The sequence below is a fragment of the Trichosurus vulpecula genome, chromosome 1, assembly GCF_011100635.1.
Source record: "Trichosurus vulpecula isolate mTriVul1 chromosome 1, mTriVul1.pri, whole genome shotgun sequence".
Classification (NCBI taxonomy): domain Eukaryota; kingdom Metazoa; phylum Chordata; class Mammalia; order Diprotodontia; family Phalangeridae; genus Trichosurus; species Trichosurus vulpecula.
Genome location: NC_050573.1, coordinates 526,655,394 through 526,675,120, shown reverse-complemented (window position 1 = coordinate 526,675,120; position 19,727 = coordinate 526,655,394).

The following is a 19,727-nucleotide window of genomic DNA, read 5'->3' as shown; positions in this document are numbered from 1 at the left end:
ACCTTGTCCCTTTGCAAAAGTGTTTGCTTCTGACTGACTACACCCTCCCCCATTCTGCCCTCCCTTTTATCATCCCTCCCTTTTTATCCATTTCCCTCCAACTTTCCTGTAGGATAACATACCCAATTGACACTGTATTTTTTTCCCTCCTTCAGCCAAATCCAATGAGAGTAATGTTCACTCATTTCCTTTCACCTCCCACTTCCTTTCCAGTATGAGAGTGTTTTCTTGCCTCTTTTCTGTGGGACAATTTACCGCACTCTTTCTCTCCTTTTCTCCTTCTTCCAATATATTCCTCTCTCACTCCTTAATTTTATTTTTTTAGATATCATCCCTTCATATTCAACTCACCTTGTGCCCTCTTTCTATATATATGCATATTCCCTTTAACCACCCTAATACCAAGAAAGGTCTGATGAGCTACAAATATCATCTCTCTGTGTAAGAATGCAAACAATTCAACTTTAATATTCCCTTATGGTTTATCTTTCCTGTTTACCTTTTCTTATTTCTCTTGATTCTTGTACTTGAAAGTCAAATTTTCTATTCATCTCCGATCTTGTGCAGCTTTTTTTCAGACCTACTTCTAAGCACCTGTAAATTTTCAGTTCTTCTGAGGTGGTGTGATACAAGGATAGGTGTTTAATCCTCTCCTGGCCTGTGTTTTGTTCAATGAGTCACCTCAAGCACTCTTCCCTGTTTTGGAACAGTGAGGATTCCCTCTCCACAGTCACCACAAACTCTGCCACAGCAGCACTACACCTCACCCCAGGACCACCACCCAGGACTGTTATCCAGATCCAAGCAGGGTAAATCAAGAGAATCCTCACTTAGTTCCAACAAAGAGATCGCTATACTGCCACTCAGATAAGATGCTTGAACCCCTTATAGTCTGTGGGCCTGGAGCTCTGGAAGCAGCCACTGTCACTGTTGCTGCCATGTGTGCTGCCCCAGGTCTGAGGCTGGACCATGCTCTTCTCTCACCCAGGCCTGACAGAGTTTTCCCACTGAACTTTGATGGTGTCTTTGGCGTTTCCAGGTTTAGAAGTCTGGAAACCACCAGCGATTCAGTGCCTTGAGCCTTGGCCAGCCTGGTGTGTGCTGGCACGGTCCACACTGGACTGTGCTGTTCTCCCACCATGGTGCGATAGACCCTTCCCATCGACCTTCTAGGTTGTCTTGTGCTGGAGACTTGTTTCACTTTGTCATTTTGTGAGTTCTGTAGCTCTAGAATTTGTTTATAGTCCTCTTTTACAGGTAACTGGAGGGATTTCGGGGAGACCTCAAGGGAGTCTCTACTTTTACTCTGCCATCTTGCCTCCATCCCTGAGACAGTGAAGTTAACTAAATAACAGAGTTGTATCCTGGTTTCACAAGACTTTGACCTAATTATCCCCGTAATATTATGAGGAATTAAAGGATCATAACTTACAAAGAAATATGTAACTAGCCCTTTTATAGTAACTCAGAGATATCCCAGCATCAATATATTATTTAATAGATTTAATAATGTATTTACAAAACTGTTGATCATAGGAATTTGCCATTAAAGACTAGGGACATAATTAATAGAGAAAGGGAATAATGCTTCCCTAACTTCTTGTCAATTCCAGGCAGAAGTTATGTAGATGACTAATTGCATTGAGGGAACCTGGGCATCATACTGGAGAAATTCAATCAGGAGTATCCTATCTCAACTTATGCCAATAGTCATCCTCCCAGTCTTTCCCACAAGAACACTCTCTGTGGTTCATGGATATAGTACCCTATGGAGTTCCTAGAACCATGGTTTCTTGGCTCAGTAGCATTCCTTGATGATCATACCTGGAGTCAGACTCAGAATAACATCAGTTAATAGTACCATAAGGTCTTAAAGAGCAAGTTCAATAATCAGAGTTGCAGGTGGATTCAGCTCTCAAGGATCGTATATCTGACTGTAATCCCATATTGGTAAGAGTAAGAGATTCATCACAGAAAATTACTACTGCTCTCACAATCCCTTTAAACAATGGGAATATCTTTAAGGTAAGTCTTAAGTAGTTTGCATACATTTCTACACATGTCCTAATTCCAGATTAAATAACAAACATAAGCAAAATCAAATTTCCCATTAACATAATACAAGATACTTCACAAATTACTACTGTTCATTAGCATGACTGTCTATACTAAAATCCTATCCTTAAAACAGGATAAAAGAGCTTCCTGACTTTAATCTCACAACTTAACAGATTTACATCTTGGTTTCTCAAGCTTGTTTATGCTTCTCTAATCATACTCAATCTGAAAGAACAAGATACTTCAGGAATAGAATCTTTATATGATAAATCCAAACCCTAATTTTAATTCTTTCTTAGGCCATGAAATGATCATAAAGTCAGATCAAAACAGCAAGATCTTTCCCACTTACAGCTCATTACAATAATTTAGATGTTTTAACATTAATCTCTAGCTTTAGATTTCTGATCTTGCTTTCAGTGAGCTGCTGATTCTATTCTGTTTCTCTGAAAGCACTCATTTAAGGCCAGTTCAAGGACACAACAAACATGTAAATGAAACTTGGAAATTCATAGTAAGTTTGGACATAAATTGTTATCCATATCAAATTATTATCATAATAATTTAGCTACCAAATGAAAACTTAGTAGGCCTTCTAAAAACCACACAAAGCTTTTTTGTAAAATATTTCTTGGTGAAAGTATTCTCCTTTCTTAAAAACAGCTTAAAATTTATCCTGATGATAAAGAGATTAGTCACTTAACTTTCATGAAGTAAATTACTTGGAAGCCTCTAAAATTGGAATTTATCAAAACTACTTTGGTGTAAAATGTCTTTTAGGTAACATAAACCCCCACCTCTGTTTTGCGCAGGATTCCCATTCACTTAATAGGACTTTCACAACACAGAAAACACTTTCACAGAGTGGATAACAATTAAAAATGAGATTTTAGAAGATATTTTCTATGTACAATTATCAATTTTCTCTTTTAAAAATGCTTTTGTAAATTACTTGATTAAAACAATAATTTCAAATACCTTATTTAATAATATAATTTTCATAATTGAAAGCCATATAATTTTAGCTGAGACTTCCTTTTAAATATAGACAAAGCTTGAAGGTTCATGATTTCTTAAATTATAGTACTTCAGAACATTACAACACATGGTCAGTAGGGCTGATATTCTTTTCCTGACAATACAGTTCTTTTTTTTTATAATTTTTTTTTAAAAATTTATTTAATATATTTAGTTTTCAGCATTGATTTTCACAAAAGTTTGAATTACAAATTTTTTCCGCATTCCCACCATCCCTCCACTCCAAGATGGCATATATTCTGGTTTTCCCATTCCCCAGTAAGCCCTCCCATCTGTCACCCCACTCCCCTCCCATCCCCCTTTCCCTTCTTCTCTTGTAGGGCAAGATAAATTTCTATGCCCCATTGCCTGTGTATCTTATTTCCTAGTTGCATGAAAAAACTTTTTTTTTTCTGAACGTCTGTTTTTAAAACTTTGAGTTCCAAATTCTCTCCCCTCTTCCCTCCCCAACCCACCTTCCCTAAGAAGGCAAGCAATTCAACATAGGCCACATGCATATCATTATATAAAACTCTTCCACAATACTCATGTTGTGAAAGATAAACTATGTTTTGCTCCTTCCTATCCTATCTCCCTTTATTGAATTTTCTCCCTTGACCCTGTCCCTTTCCAAAAGTGTTTGTTTTTGATTACCTCCTCCCCCTCCCCCCATCTGCCCTCCCTTTTATAATCCTCCCTTTTTTATCTTCTTCCTCCTTCTTTCCTACAGGGTAAGATACCCAATTGAGTGTGTGTGGTATTCCCTCCTCAGGTCAAATCCAGTGAGAGCAAGATTTACTCATTCCTGCTCACCTGCCCCCTCTTCCCTTCCCACAGAACCACTTTTTCTTGCCACTTTCATGTGAGATAATCTACGCCATTCTATCTCTCCCTTTCTCCCTCTCTCAATATATTCCTCTCTTATCCCTTAAATTGATTTTATTTTTTTAGATATCATCCCTTCATATTCAACTCACCCTGTGCCCTGTGTGTGTGTGTGTGTGTGTGTGTATATACACAATTATATACACACCTACACATATACATACATAGACACACACATATGCATATTCCTTTCAGCTACTATGATATTGAGGTCTCATGAATCATACACATCATCTTTCTATGTAGGAATGTAAACAAAACAGCTCAACTTTAGTAAGTCCCTTATGATTTCTCTTTCTTGTTTACCTTTTCATGCTTCTCTTGATTGTTGTGTTTGAAAGTCAAATTTTCTATTCAGCTCTGGTCTTTTCATTGAGAAAGCTTGAAAGTCCTCTATTTTATTGAAAATCCACATTTAGCCTTGGAGCATGATACTCAGTTTTGCTGGGTAGGTGATTCTAGGTTTTAATCCTAGCTCCATTGACCTCTGGAATATCTTATTCCAAGCCCTTCAGTCCCTTAATGTGGAAGCTGCCAGATCCTGTGTTATCCTGATTATTTTTCCACAATATTCAAATTGTTTCTTTCTGGCTGCTTGCAGTATTTTCTCCTTCACCTGGGAGCTCTGGAATTTGGCAATAATGTTCCTAGGAGTTTTCTTTTGGGGATCTATTTGAGGAGGCAATCTGTGGATTCTTTCAATTTCTATTTTACCCTCTGGCTCTAGATTATCAGGGCAATTCTCCTTGATAATTTCTTGAAAGATAATATCTAGGCTCTTTTTTTGATCATGGCTTTCAGGTAATCCAATAATTTTTAAATTATCTCTCCTGGATCTATTTTCTATGTCAGTGGTTTTTCCAATGAGATATTTGACATTCCATTTTTTCATTCCTCTGGTTCTGTTTTATAATATCTTGATTTCTCATAAAGTCACTAGCTTCCACTTGGTCCAATCTCATTTTTAAGGTATTATTTTCTTCAGTGGTCTTTTGGACCTCCTTTTCCATTTGGCTAATTCTGCCTTTCAAGGCATTTTTCTCCCCATTGGCTTTTTGGAGATCTTTTGACATTTGAGTTAGTCTATTTTTTAAAGTGTTGTTTTCTTCAATATTTTTTTCAGGTTTTTTTGGGGGGGTCTCCTTTAGCAAGTCATTGACTTGTTTTTCATGGTTTTCTTGCATACTTCTCATTTCTCTTCCCAATTTTTCCTCTACTTCTCTAACTTGCTTTTCCAAATAGTTTTTGAGCTCTTCCATGGCCTGAGACCAGTTCATGTTTTTCTTGGAGGCTTTTTGTGTAGGCTCTTGCACTTTGTTGACTTCTTCAGGCCATGTGTTTTGGTCTTCTTTGTCACCAAAGAAAGATTCCGAAGTCTGAGACTGAATCTGGGTGTGTTTTCACTGCCTGGCCATGTTCCCAGGCAACTTACCTGACCCTCTGAGTTTTTTGTCAGGGTATGACTGCTTGTAGAGCAAAGAGTACTTTGTTCCAAGCTTGAGGGGATGTGCCGTTGATTTCAGAGCTATTTCAATATAGCCAGCTCTGCCATCCCAGCACTCCTCCTTCCTCAAGAACCTCCAACCCAGACCTGATGCAAATCTTCAGCAGGCTCTTCACTCCTGCTCTGATCTGCTACTTAATTCCTTCCACCACATGGTCCTGGGGCGGGAAGTAACTACATCTGTAGTTCTGTAGCTGCACCTCCCCCGCTGCCCCTGGGGCAGTGGCCGAACTGTGAATTCTGTCCCCCATAGCTTTTCCCACTAACTTTCTCTCTTTGGTGTTTCTGGGTTGAGAAGTCTGGTAGCTGCCACAGCTCACTGATTCAGGGTGCTAGGGTCTGTTCTGCCTGGCTCCTGGTCTGGCTGGTCCTGCTGCCCCCCATGCTGAGCTCTGCTCCCCTACACTCCATGCACATAAACCTCATCCAGCAACCATCCAGGCTGTCCTGGGCTGGATCCCTGCTTTCCTCTGCTATTTTGTGGGTTGTGCAGTTCTAGAATTTGTTCAGAGCCATTTTTATAGGTTTTTGGAGGGACATGGTGGGGAGCTCACGCAAGTCCCTGCTTTCCAGCTGCCCAACAATACAGTTCTTAATCTAACATCTAGGTTGTAAGGATAATTGCTTTTCTAACAACATAAGTGATAATTTTTTTGCCAAATTATATAATACAAGAAAATATAGAAATATAACAATATCATTAACTAAATCATAAACAGTATCATGTTTTGAAAACTTGAAACCAAACCAATTAGTTACCAATCAGGTGACCTTAATTTAGTTGGATGCTTTTCCAAATTACCTTACACTGAAAATCATTCATCTCATCACCATTGACACTGTATACTGATCACATCTAAAAATCCATATAAAGTTACCAAGTACAAAGAACAATTACATCTAATTAAAGATGTAATTAGAATAGTTAACATTCAGATAGTGTTTTCCTATACCAAGCACTTTACAATCATGTGATCTTCACAACAACCCTGAGAAGTGGGTTCTATTATTATCCCCTTCCAGAACAGAAAACTAAGATAAATATAACTTTCTAGGGGCCATACAGCAATTAATTTCTTAATGCCAAATAACAAATACTTTCCTGTCAGGTTGTGATTTACTATAACAGTCCTAATAAGGAGATCATTTGCAGACACCATTCTTATTTCCTTTGGGATGACTGAAATCAAACCAAATCCAGATTTATAATCAGTAATAGCAATATTTTCATTTTTAAAGCTTAATGTTCTTAGCACTTAAAAAGAAAATATTATACTATCCATGAATTCATGTATTTCCCTTTTGTAAAGACATATGGTGACAATTCCCAGCTCTGAATAACCTTTTCTTCTACTTCCTTAAAGAAGTGGAGTCCCTTGTCTCTTTATTTTAATTTATTTTTATTATTTAGTATTTTTAGTTTTCAACATTGATTTTCACAAGATTTTGAGTTACAAATTTTCTCCCCATTTCTATCCTACCTCTCACCCCAAGATGGTATATATTCTCATTTCCCCTTTCCCTAGTCTGCCCTCCCTTCTGTCACTTGACTCCCCCCTACCAAACTTATGTCTTTGCCCATTATTTTATGTAGGGCAACTGAGATTTCTGTAGCACATTGCTTGTATATCTTATTACCCAGCTGCATGTAAAAATAATGTCTTGTTACACATTTGTTTTTAGGACTTTGAATTCCAAATTCTCTCCCTTCTTCCCTCCCCACCCACCCTCCTTGAGAAGGCAAGCAATTCAACATAGGCCACACATGTATCATTATGTAAAACACTTCCATAATAGTATGACATTAAGATTCAAAGAAAATCATGAATATGTCTGAATGGTCCAGAATCACAGGATATAAGGAATTCTCTAAGTAGAAGACAGAGGAGTTAAAGCCTTTATTCAAGCTCCAAAATAGCAGACCCACAGACAATTGTTCCCAATTTGATATCCTGGCAAGAACCTTCCAAATCCAATATGCCCATCTCACAGTAGTGACCAGGAGGTTACAGAAAAATATTATAGCAACAAGTCAAGCCATACTGATGCTTCACCCTAATGCTAGGGCCCTCTAGTAAGAAGATTACCCACTGGCCTCAAGTCCTTCCTCAGCACTCTCCAGTCTGCACAAGGGTGTGTCCTGCTTTCAGTAGCACCTGCTGCCGCGGCAGCCACTGCTTCTGTTGCTGCACCACCACTGCTTCTCCTTCTCCTGCCTCCATTACTTCTCCATCTCCAAGCTGTGTTCTCTCCTTTTATATAGTTATATAGTCATCCTGTTGACTAGAACATCATCTAAGTGACCAGAACTCAGGCATCTACCATTGGCTCTGGTCTTAGGCACTCCCCCAGGACCCTGAGAGCCCCAACTGAAGCCTATTCAAATGGGTGGGAAAGATCTTCTCATTTACTGATTGCCTTTAATTTCAGCCCCAAGATCTTTCACATCCATTACATAGGCAACTTGTATCTAAATAGGTACAAACTCTTTTTCTCTCCTTTTTTTTTCCAAGTGCAATAGAATCCCCTTGGAATGAATACATCACATTTGCAAAATACTTAATATAACATCTCATCATCAAAGTGGCCATATGGCTCACTTGTCAGCCCCTAGATCTTTGTATTCATTACATAGGTCGATGGGAAACTGATGTCAATAATACTATAACAATAAAACAATACAACAAGGATAATACAAAATAAATACACAGAACAATATCAAATATCATCATCCCCCCCAAAATGAATGGTGCTCAAAATCTTGGGTAAGGGGCCAACATCTCATTCTCCATAGCTTCTTCTGGCTGAAATCGGATGTAGAGCTGTCCCTGCCCCAAGAGGTCAAGAGTCCCATTGGAGAGGTCAGTTCTTTAGCAAGCTGGCAGGAGTTCCAGGAATGGTAGGTGCTTAGGTAATCAGTCATCTGAAAGTGTAGGCTACTTAGGGTACTTAAGACTAAGGGAGACAGAACTAGCAACAAAGTTAACCAAAACAAAGAACAAAAAGGGTAGGTAATTATGGGTTATTATCCTTCAAATAAAATCATCTCCGTTTTCATTGAGACTCCAATTATGCAAAGATTCGATCTCATAGCCTAACTCAGATATACAAACTTTTGTCTGTTAATCACACAAGATCACCTTCCCTCCGAGTGGCTTGTGGCATTTATCAGCATCAGCCATACTTCTGGAGTCCATGACTCTATTATTATAGCCCTATTCATGATAAAATATATAGTTAAGGGGTACAATTAGGTCATTATCTTCCCCTGAATAGACAACTGTTACACTACTGTCCTTTCCATGGGCTATGGCTTTTGCAGCCTTTGGAACATAATCCGACTTGCATTTTACCCATACTTTAGCTCCCAATTTTGTTCCATCAGTAGAACCAAAACCTTCCTTTCCTCTGAAAGTTATTTTGGAAGGAGGGTCAGTTTTCACAAAGGGTATTTTTTCACAGGGGATAATAATCACTTGGACTATCCTATCATTTCTCCAAAATTGTACAGGTTTTTTACCCAAATTCTGGAGTGTCACAACAATTTCTCTTTGATAATTAGAATCTATCACTCCAGCCAGTACATGTACTCCTTGAGATGCTAACCCTGGTTTAGGTAACATCCGTTCAAAATGATTCCTGGGGATTCTCATACATACCCCAGTAGAGGTTTTTTCTTATCTCTTTCCTATTCAACCTAAAATTGTCTATATACTGTAAATCATATCCTGCCAAACCAGATGTTCCTGGTCATGGTGGTGGGACATCTTCCCTCACTGTCCAAAATTCAATATTTTGGATCTCAAGTGTTTGCCGTTTCCTAATCTGCAGATCTGGGGTCATCATTCTGGCTAGAGGTGTACTGCTTCCTAAAGACCTGTTATTCAAATTATGTAAGGCAATAGACAAATTATCCTTCCAATGTTGATAAAAATTATTAGAGCTTAATTTTCTTAGCTCTTCTTTCAAGAATCCATTCATTCTTTCAATTAGCCCAGATGTTTGTGGGTAATATGGAATATGATATATCAACTCCATATTATTCAATACCCAACATCTTTTCATTTCATTACCCTTGAAATGTGACCCATTGTCACTTTGAATCTGCATCAGGGTTCCATAGTATAAACCTACAGTATCTAGGGTTTTCTAAGTGTTTTTCCGAGTTGCATCCTTATAAGGACAAGCCACTAGTATACCTGAATAGGTGTCAACACATGTAGATATATATTGACATCCTTTAACTTGGGCTAGTGGTCCAATATAATCTATCTGCCATATCTGGTCTAGAACTTTTCCCCTTGCTATTTCTCTAGTTACTATCTTTGGAACAAGTCATTCTTTTTCTAATTGGCATATACAACACTCCCCTGTTATTTGTTTTAACAATGCATGAGAGCTAATAATACCTCGATTCTGTGCCCATCAATGGGTGGCCTGAACCCTTAAATGGCCGGCTGTCTGGTGGGCCCATTTAGCTAGGGTTGGGTCATCAGTTGGGGTCAGAGTAGTGACAATAATTTCAGTAGCAATCTTTGCTAGCCAATCCACGTGTGCATTGTACTCACGTTCTGGTGTGGTCAGGGTCACGTGAGCATCAATGTGAAAAACTGACAAAGTTGTAACCAGAGACATATCCCATATATCTTCCCATAAATCTTTACCCCAAACTTGTTTGCCATGAATCTCCCAATTCTGATTCTTTCATATAGGCATCCATGTAGCTAACCCATTAGCTACCACCCATGAGTCAGTAAATATATGACACTGTCCTCCTTTCTCTGTCTTGATGGCTTGATGTACTGCCATCGGTTCAGCATACTGGCTACTTCCACCTATTGCAGACCTTTCCAGAATTCACCTAGAACAGGGGTTATAGGCTACTGCTTTCCAATGTCTCCTGTGTCCCAAATATTTTGCTGTCCCATCAGCAAACCAAGTATGTTTCTTCTGTTCCTTAGTTAGTCCATCATATCCATTATTCTATTTCATTAAGGATGGTACCAACTGTTGCTTAGGTTCAGGGGTTTTTTTCATTCCCCTCAGTGTCAATGTTCACCACAGACTCATGTAGAACAGAAACTCCACTTTTGCCTGCTCTCAACCTATTCTGAATATACCACTTCCATTTGATTATGCTCTCCTCTTGAGCATGTCCACTTCTGTGGGAAGTTGGGTACTCATTACTTAAGTCACAATTGGAATTCCAGGCCTTAATACCACTTCATGACGCAGAATCAGTTGCTCAGTTTCTACCAAAGCCCAATATGCAGCTAACAGCTGCTTCTCAAAAGGTGTATATTGCATTCCAGACAAAGGTAGTTTCCTTGACCAAAATCCTAAAGGTACACTTCAGCTTTATTATTTTTGTTATAAACTCCAATTCTCATAGTCATCTTGCACAGTCACTTATAATTGTGCTAGCCCATTTTGCATAGGCCACAAATTGAGGGCTAATTGTATAGCAACCTTTGCTTCCTCAAAAGCTCTACTTTGTTCAAGTCTCCAATCAAATTCACATTTCTTCCTGGTGACTTCATACAAGAGTTTCAAAATCTGTCCCAAGTGTGGAATGTGGTGTCTCCAATAACCAAATAGCCCTATGAACTTTTGGGCTTCTTTCTTATCAGTAGTGGTGGGAAAATCCTGGATTTTTTGTCAAACTTGTGGAAGAATTTCTCTCAGTCCGTTGCTCCACTGTATCCCCCAAAATTTTACAGTTTGAGCTTACCCTTAAACCTTCGTGGGGTTAATTTCCCATCCTTTGCTTTTCATGTGGTCAGTTAATAGGGTCAAACTCCTCTCCACTTCTGTTATATTTTCTCCTTGTATCATGATGTCATCTATGTAGTGGGTAATCTGTACACCAGGTAACTTCAATTTATCTAAATGCTCAGCTACAACCCTGTTGCAAATAGTTGGGCTATGAAGATATCCTTGTGGCAGGTGTGTAAATGTATACTGTCAGCCTTGCCAAGGAAAAGCAAACTGGTCCCATTTCTTGGGGTCTATTGGGATCGTAAAGAAGGCATTGGCCAAATCAATAACTGCATACCAAGTCCCTTCATGTTTCTGTATTCTCTCTATTAAAGTAACCATGTCTGGAACAGCAGCATACAGGGGAGGAGTCACTTCGTTCAGCTGTCTATAATCTACTGTCATCCTCCACCTTCCATTTTACTTTTGAACTGGCCAGACAGGGTTGTTCCATTGAGTAGTTGTAGGGCCTAACACTCCCACTTCAACACATTCTTTTATAGTACTGGCAATTTCATCTTGCCCACCTCCCACTTGATATTGGTTCAAAGTAAATACTTCAGAAAGTTCAGGCAAAGAGATTGGATCCATCTTTATTTTCTACACTAAAACTGCTAAAGCCTATTTTCCTCACAGCAAATTGGTGTTTCTCTTCAGGTAAATTGAAGGTCATACCCTTCAAGATGTCTATTCCAATGATGTATCCAGGAATCATCACAATGACCTCAGTATATTCTTTCTTGGGCAATTGCCCATTTTTCATCATCAATTTAACTTGTCTGGCTGATATTTCAGCCTCTCCTAATCCTGTGATGGTAATAGGAGTTCCATGGCTGAACTTGTCTGGATTTCCATATATAAGAGTGGCCTCTGCCCCAGTATCTATTAATGCCCTAGTTACTGTACTTGGCCCATTTTTCCAATATATGGTCAAGCTAATGTGGGGTCTGCAATCCAGCCTGTGTATTTCCTTAATTTGTACTGGGGCTTAGCCTGTTTCCTAGTATTCCCTAACATGTGACTCATTTGGGTGTCAGGGTTCAGGGTCTGTAGTGTCTACAAGAGCAGTTTTTATTTCCCTGTTTCATCTGTTATCAAGCCCTTTATCTCGGTACATTCTGTACAGTTCATTGGCTGGAATGCCATCTATCATTTCAAAGTCTACCCATGCTCTCAATAGAGCAGTGAACATTTCTTTTCTTTTCACTGTATTTTGGCACCAAATTTGCTGGCTATTCACTCTCCTCTCTAGGGGAGATCATGGTTTCTGCTGGTTTTGCTGTTGATATGATCAATTATGTTGATGGTTTTCCTAATATTGAACCAGCCTTGCATTCCTGGAATAAATCCTACCTGGTCATAACCAATTACATTTTTTTAAAATTTTAATATTTGTTTTGTTTTTTTAATTTTTGAATTCTAATTTCTCTTTTCTTCTTTTTACCATGCTATCCCTTATAAAGGTAAACAATATATCAATTATTGACATGAAGTCATTCAAAACATATTTTCATGTTAGCCATGTGGCAAAAAGAAAGCAATAAAGAGCAAAAACCATAATGAAAGTTTGAAAAGTATACTTCAATATGCACTCAAATTTCATTGATTCTCACTTTGGAAGTTGAAAGCACTTTTTAATCATCACTACTTTGAAGCTATGTTGTATCATTGTCTTTATTAGAGTGGTTAACTTTTCTTTTTTTGTCTGTAAAGTTGTTCTATATACTTCTTTGACTCATTTATTCATGGAGTCATTAAACAAAAAGCTTATTAAGTTTCTTTACTGTGGCTTGCACAATGCTAGTAAAGAAATTTTGTGATAAATAACATAGGACCCTTGTTTTCATGCAGCTAAATTCTGAAAGAAAAGCATATTGGAAACATACTTTCAAGAGAGTGCACAGTATATTATTGGCTCATCTTTTTGAAAGGATCATCCAAGTATTATAAAACACAGCATAAGTCTCTATTTTTTTTTCTCAAAAAGCCTTTATAAGGATGAACAAGTACATTTTCCAGTTCCTTATTTTCTTCTTTTTGTTTTTTTCTGTTGTTTTCAGTCATGTCTGGCTCCTTGTGACCCCAAAGACACTGGAGTGCCTAGCCACTTCCTTGTCCAGTTCATTTTATGGATGAGAAAACTGAGGCAAACAGGGTTAAGTGACTTGCCCAGGGTCACACAGCTAGTGCTGCAGCCAGATTTGAACTCATGCAAATGAGTCCCTGATAATTTCTTGAAAGATGATATCTAGGCTCTTTTCTTGATCATGGCTTTAAGGTAGTCCAATAATTTTTAAAATATTTCTCCTGGATCTATTCTCCAGGTCAGTGGTTTTTCCAATGTGATTTTTCACATTGCTTCCATTTTTTCATTCCTTTGGTTCTGTTTTAAAATTTCTTGATTTCTCATCAAGTCACTAGCTTCCACTTGCTCCAATATAATATTTAAGGTTTTCTTCAGTGGTCTTTTGGACCTCATTTTCCATTTGGCTAATTCTGCCTTTCAAGGCATTCTTCTCCTTATTGGCTTTTTGGAGCTCTTTTCCCATTTGTGTTAGCCTATTTTTTAAGGTGTTATTTTCTTCCGTATTTTTTGTGTGTCCTTTAGCATGTCATTGACTTGTTTTTTATGGTTTTCTCACGTCATTCTCATTTCTCTTCCCAATTTTTCCTCTACTTCTCTAACTTGTTTTTCCAAATCCTTTTTGAGCTCTTTCATGGCCTGAGACCAGTTCATGTTTTTCTTGGGGGCTTTTGATGTAGGCTCTTTGACTTTGTTGACTTCTTCTTGCTGTATGTTTTGGTCTTCTTTGTCACTAAAGAAACATTCCAAAGTCTGATTCTGAATCTGAGTCCATTTTCACTGCCTGTTCATGTTCCCAGCCAACTACTTGACCCTTGATCTTTTTGTCAGGGTATGACTGCTCGTAGAGTAGAGAGTACTTTGTTCCAAGCTTGAGGGGCTGCGCTGTTGTTTTCAGACCTATTTGTACACAGCCAGGTCTGCCACACCAGCACTCTTCCTCCCTCAAGAACCACCAACTGGGACTGCTACTCAGATCTAAGCAGGCTCTGCACTCCTGCTCTAATCCACCACTTTATTCCTCCCACCAGGTGGGCCTGGAGCCGGAAGCAAGTTAAGCTGTAGCTCTCCAAGCAGCCTCAGAGCCGCACTACCTCCGTCTCCCCCCCGGGGTGTTGGCTGACCAAGAACTCCTTTCACTCAGTCCCTGAAGTTTTTTCCTCCTAATCTTCTTTGTTGTCTTTGGTGTTTGTAGGATGAGAAGACTGGTAACAGCCACAGCGCACTGATTCAGGACACTAAGACCTGTTCCACTGGCTCCAGGCCTGGTTGATCCAGGTGCAGCCCATGCTGGGCTCTGCTCAGCTCTGCTCCCAGCATGGTGTGATAGACCTTACCCAGTGACCATCCAGGCTGTCCTGGGCTGGAGCCCTGCTTCTCTCTGCTATTTTGTGGGTTCTGCAGTTCTAGAATTTGATCAGAGCCATTTTTATAGGTGTTTGGAGGGTCCTGGGGGAGAGCTTTTAGGCATGTCTCTGCTTTCTAGCCACCACCTTGGCTCCATCTCCATGGCTAAGTTTTTCACAGTTAATCATCACTATTGCTATTACCATGTACAGTTTCTCAGAATGGTTTTAATTTACATTTCTCCAAATATTATTGGTTTTCAACATTTTCACCTGCCTACTGATATTTTTGGTTTATTCTTCAGAAAAGTGCCTGGTTTTACCCCTTAAGCATTTATCAATAGATGATTCATTCTTATTCTTATACATTTGTCTGAGTTCTTTATATATTTTAGAAATAAGATCTCTTCCAGAGAAACTCGTTACAAAGATAACTTCCAAGTTCCCTGCTTTTCTTTGAATTTCATCAGTGTAACAACAATCTGCTAGCAGCTACTGTGGCTATATAAAACCAACAACAACTAGCACACAGAAGGCCACTAACAAAGGTTCTTTGATCTGCTTTTCTAAGGAAAGCAACTTTACGGGGTTAACAATCTCAGTTTAATCAAACTATCTATCTATCATTTACTTAGTTCAGGGGGAAAAGATCAGCCCCCTGAACATCAAAGCAAATACAAAAAGAAATTACAAACATCAACAGACACTTGTCTGATTCAAATCACAATACATAGTTATCAGAGAAGCACCAATATCTTTCTGAGTATTCAAAGCTGGGGGCAGTCACAATGGTTTGCCCAGTGTCTCAACACTCCTTCCATAAATGAGCCCCAAAAGTCAAACACCAAGCTCACCTCAGTTATATCCTGTTTGCAGTCCTGAGGGCTCTGACCTCACCCAGGCTGGGTGTGTGAAAGTTCCCCATCCCCAGCATCACAGCATATCCAATCAGTGACTGGTTATAGCCTCAGCACTGAGAAACATTCCAAAACAAGGTCCCACTTTACCAGACCCATTCAGTCAAAGGCCAGGATCATTAAAGGCACTTAAGAGAAGAACAGCAAAAAGACCTGCCCTTATTACCATTACAATCAGCATTAGTTTTGTTTCTTCAAAAGCTTTTTAATTTTATATATTCAGAATTATCTCTTCTAAGATCACAGACTCTTCCCTTACCCATAGATAGGACAGGTAATTTTTCCATGCTCCAATAATTGCCTTAGAGTATTACCTTTTATATATAAACAATATACCAATTTTGAACTTATCTTGCCACATAGTAGGAGGATTTGATCCATGCCTAATGTCTGCCAGACTACTTTCCGGTTTTCCCAAAAGTTTTGTCAAACACTGAAGTTTTGTCAAAACACCTGGAATCTTTGAGTTTATAACTCATGTGATTATTGTCATCATTTGATATTGCATATTGTGTGTCTAAGTGGCACCTAAGTTATTAATGGTTTTGATTAATTTTTAGTTACTCTCTAGAGTTCTATAAGGAAACCATCATATTATGGGTAAAAAGTGATAACTTGTTTCCTCTTTACCTATGCTTATTGCTTTAAATTCTGTCCCTTGTCTTATTGCTAAAGCTAGCAATCCTTGTATAATATGGACTGGAACTAGCGATAAAGGACATTCTTGCTTCTCTCCTGATCTTTCTAAAAACATTTCTAGCTGGTGCCCATGATAAATGTTACTCACTCTTTGCTTTAGGTATATGTTACTTATCTTTTTAATGAAAGATCTATTTATGCTTATGATTTCTAATGTTTTTAACAAGAACGGTTGTAGTTTTGAACAGCTTCTCTACTTATTTAAATAATCTGATAACAATATGTAGCTATCAAAAAGCAGAATAATTGAATTTGAATTACTCTGTCTCTAAAATACACTGTTATGAAATCTTAAAATAATCATAAAACTTTCTTCATTTAAGCCTTGTTCAATTTCTTTTTCTAAGATGAATTCTCTAAGTAATCTGTTTCCTGTGATGTTAATTAGGATGTTCATATTTTTAAAATATTCTTCTATTTCATTTAGATTGTCAGGTTTACAGGCATATACATGACTGAAATAAACCACAGTAAGGATTTTTTTTCCCCTATAGGTTGTGAAATCACCCTTTTTACTTTTGATACAGGTGGTGTTTTTTTTTTCCTTTCCTTTTAAAATATGTCTACACTTCTATCTCTTTTGTTTATTGATTTAAAAAAAATTTAGTTTTACTTACTGGTAAACCCTGTGGAGGTCCCTTTTCACATTTAGCAGCTTCTGAATTTCCCCATTATTTTCATCAAATCAGTGCTGGTGTTTGTGAGTGTTCTGACCCAGATGAGCAAAATGCAGTGCTATACACCAAATCTCTGAAAGCTGCCCACTCCTTTTCTGCTCCACAGTTGCCAACTGTGTGTTGGCTCAATTTTCCTTCCAAGTTAGCAGCACACTGTTCCCGCTCAGAAAAGAGCTCTAATTTGTTGACATTAATTCTTCTGGAGTCATTTTGCCTTGATGGCACTGCTTTTGCTGAATGTGAATATTTAGCTTGGAAAGGATAAGTCTATGATCAGTCCAGCACTCTGTACCACACATTGCCTGCATCACTCTCACTTCCTCTCTGTTTCTTTCCATACAATCATATAGTCCATTAAATGCCAATGCTTGCTGCAAGGGTGCATTCATGAAGTTTTATTGCATTTAGGAAAATGGAAGACAGTGTTGGTGATGAGAAGATCATGAGATGCAAAAGTCTTCAGTAGTAAGTGACCGTTTCTGTTGCTGTTTCCAGCTCCATTCTTCCCTAGGACTCCAGGCTAAGTCTGGTAGTCTGAGCCTACTCTAGCATTAAAGTGACCCAGAATTATAAGCTTGTCCTCTTTTAGTGCATTAATGATAAGGTTGCCAGGTCATCATAAAATTTTTCTTTGACATCATCAAGGTTCATCATAGTGGGAGCATAGGCACTGATGATGGTGGCATGATGTTTTCCTGTAAGAGGCAATTATATTGTCATGAGGCTGTCATTCACTACTTTTGGCAGGCATATAAGCTTGTTGACTAGGTTAGTTTTGATTGCAAAACCTATGCGAGCTTCACAGGGCTCCCTTTCACTGCTGCCACTCCAGCCCCAACTTTAGTAAGCTAGCTTTCATTTGACAGCCCTGTTTTACTCAGGGCTGCTATTTGGATGTGATACCTACTGAGTTGTCTTGCAACAAGAGCTGTTTGACTTTCAGGTCTACGGGATTTTGTGTTGTCTACAACTGTGAACACATTCTATGTGCCAGTGGTGAGTGGAATCATCTTTGTAGACATTTGTGTACATTTCTTTGTGTTTTGACCAGAGTAAGATTTCCCACCTGCTATGGTAATCAGGTCAGGGCTGGGTAAGCAGACAATTTTCAGGGCACCTTTTCTAGGTGAGCAGTGAGATCCTTAAAGGACTGCTCAGACAACCAGGGGTCTGCCAAATTCCTCAGCTGATTCCAGTAAGAAATGACCCTATAGCCTGGGCCACCTGCGTATAGCATTGTGACTATAGCTTCCAGTGTATCTTCACCTGCTGTTTCATCATTGCCTGTAGCCACAGGACTTTGAGATGGGTATAATGGTAAAATGGTATGGGTCATGTCTTTTGATTTGTGTGTAAATTGGATTTAAATGAGGCAGAGTTGCCTGAAGTCATGGGCCTTGCTGTCCCCTCCAGAGCCACCACAGTCCAGTGGCAGGACAGAATCAAGACAAATGGTGATGGTTCAAGATGCAGTGGATGGCCTTGGTGTCTTCAATGTATAACCAAGCTCTAAGCTGCCTTCATGACCATTGGAACAAATTGTTCTCTTCCACCCATTCCACCAGGGGAAGTCTTCACATGCTTGGGGTGGATTCACCAATAGGTTTGAGACCACTTGGTTACCCTCAACCTATCTGCCAAAATGGTTTAGCAGGGTGTGGCCGCTGTGCATGCCAAAATTTCTTGGAGCCACAAGTGAGACTTGGGTGGAACAGGTGCACACCAAAGGTGGAAAACAGCCCTGAAAAGGCCTCAGTGGCTATCACAACAGAGGTAACAAAGTTATCTGAACACACCCTAAACCCCAAGGATAGGGGTAAGGGAGGCAGGAAAGAGGAGGGACCAAAGTACTGGGGGCCATAAGAATGGGGTTATCAAAATGTCCAGTTGATCCCCATCGCCCCTTTGTGGGATGGCTCTAGCTATGCTCATAGCATCTTACTCTCTTTTCTGAGAACGTGTTCTGAGAAACCTTGATGAAGGCCATCATGTAGGGTATCTCTATCCATTTTCCTTCTCATGGACAATATAACTCTAACTGTATGAGAGTATTACACTGTAAAGTCCCAAAAATGGACTATGCTTTGTGGCCTTGCAGTTGATATTGAGGCCAAATGGTGTTGCAAAAGAAAACTGGCCTTTCATTACTAAGTTCTTTGGAAAAACTAATTTTTTTCAAATTTTGTAAAAGACAACCTAAAGGTGAATTCTTGGGAACTGAAAGGGATTGACCAATTACAATTACAATTGACCAATTACAGGTGTTGGAGGCTGGAAGTACCTCCCTCAGTAAGAATAATCGGGGAATAAGCCTCAAGAAACAAACAAACAAAAAAAAGTACCTGAAGTTTTCCCAATTCCCTAGCTTGGGAGAATTGAGAGAATTGGGCATACACTTATAGATAAGGAGTACTTCCTTGTCCTCTTTCTTTCAGAAGCTATGCCCAGGTCCATGGCTTTGAATATAACCACTGGACCAAGAATCTGAGAATGTCAGGCTGAGTTTGAGACACCCATGTAGCTGTCTGACCAAATGGGACCTGAGAGATCAGGCCAGAAAAGTACCTCCAAGGTGCCTGGAGAGCAAACCCAACTGTAGGGCCAGAAAGGGATAAGGATGTGGGTGAGGCTTGCATATTTTCTAGTCTTAGCTGGAGAAGAACTTGAGGTTAGCAGTTTTCCCAGTTTTAGGGAACCATATGTGGAAGTTTATGGATGCTAGGACCCCCATATAGTGACATGCAGGTCCTGCCTGATTGAATTCAACTCAAGCCTTCTTTCATC